The sequence below is a fragment of the Octopus sinensis genome, linkage group LG21, assembly GCF_006345805.1.
Source record: "Octopus sinensis linkage group LG21, ASM634580v1, whole genome shotgun sequence".
NCBI lineage: Eukaryota > Metazoa > Mollusca > Cephalopoda > Octopoda > Octopodidae > Octopus > Octopus sinensis.
The window spans coordinates 30,398,191-30,399,892 of NC_043017.1; the positions used below are offsets into that span (position 1 = coordinate 30,398,191).

Sequence of the window (1,702 nt, forward strand, 5' to 3'; positions counted from 1 at the left end):
GAAGGTAACGCATGCACAGGACCCAGTGTACGAGTTGCACATCCATCCCAACGAGGGAGCTGAAGAAAGAATATATAAGAAAGAATAAGAAAAGAACAGAATAAGAAAGAACAGATATGCGGTAAAACAGGATAAAGTAGACTTACCACAAGAACATGAGAATAGGTATGACACAGAAGCTTGAGAGGCGGTTGGATGGAACCCACACTCACCTCCTTATGAGAGCTCAAAGTCTCTCGTGGAAGCGCCATCCAACCAAAATGCAAATATATGGGAAACTACCACCTGTGTCATCTCTTGTGAAAGGTAGGAGAGTCCAGTTTGCTGGACATTGTTGTAGAGCTGAAAAAGAAGTAATTTCTACTCTTCTCCTCTGGAAGCCATCTACTCGCAATACCAGAGGGCGCACACTCTCCTACCCTGATGTAATCTCCAGGGATACAGGCATCCAGCAACAGGACCTCCGTAATGCTATGATGGACCGTGAAGTCTGGCGTAGCATGGTAAATTCCATTGTCTCGACCACGGTCGAACAATGATGATGATGATGACACAGAATTTGAGATGAATAATAAAGAGAAGATCATAGAAGCAAAAGAAGATATTATCAGAGAACTCAGCAAGATTGTGTCTACTGACAGCATCAATAGGGAACCACTGGCAAAGCTCTCAATCGGTATAAGAACAGCAACATAATCACGATATATAATGTTGCTCTTAGATAAATCTTAAGTATTAAGGGATACTACCTAAAAACCGTAAATAACGTCATCTATTCCACTGGGAAAGTTGTAACTATTCAACTAGGTATACGGACGACACAGAAAAGGACCAATCATGTCAATAGACGTCATAAGTGGAAAGTAGCAATACAAAAATGATCGAATATCTGCGGGCGGATGTATCAGTTCTCGATGAACTTGCTAGAGTCTGAGAACGTTAATACGAAACCATTTAAGAAAATCAAGGAAAAATATGAAATCAAAAATTCTATAAAACTCCCTGCAACCAAGGAACAATTGAAGGAATGAATACAGCTGAAAGTCCAACGGCTCAGAAGATATGACAAACGAAACACATTTTATCGACAAAATAAGATATTCAAGACTGATGCAAAGAAATTTTATAGGGAAATTGGCAAAAGTAAGATACGAGTAAAGAAGCCACATAAAACTGAGGAAATGGAAGAGTTCTGAGAGAAGATATGGAGCTATAAAAATAATATAGTACTAAAGCTGAATAGATAGAGCGTGAGAAAGTAAGACTGGATGAAATTGAAAAGCAGAAATGGAAGGATGATAGAAATATAATAACGAAGTTGCGTTGTCTGGAAGTCTCACAAATGTAAAACCCCAGGACGAGACCGAATTCCTGACTTCTGGCTGAATTGTCTCACAGAAGTACACGAAGATTTCGTTGCATCTCTGACGTCATCCTGAGCACAGAGCAAATACCTGCCTGGCTGCCTGAAGGAATAACGTACCAACTACCAAAAACTGAAGACATAAAAAATCCAAAGAACTACCGACCTAAAACATGTATCAACACCACCTACAAGATCCTCACAGCCATATAACTGAGAGAATAACCACTTTTCTGGAACAGAGATCTATCATTCCACAAGTTCAAAAAGACTTTGAAAGGATTCTTATGGGTACAAAGATCAATTACTGATACGTAAAATGACTGTAGGGATTTATGG

General features: G+C 39.4%; 1 long non-coding RNA gene across 1 annotated transcript in view; it reads left to right on the forward strand.

The window, feature by feature from the left end:
* The first annotated feature begins 478 nt into the window (after window positions 1-478).
* The window catches only part of LOC118767408, an 8,469-nt gene continuing 7,245 nt past the window's right edge, over window positions 479-1,702 (forward strand). The window contains exon 1 of the long non-coding RNA XR_005003329.1: window positions 479-488. This is a non-coding gene — a long non-coding RNA (uncharacterized LOC118767408). The remainder of the gene's footprint in view (window positions 489-1,702) is intronic.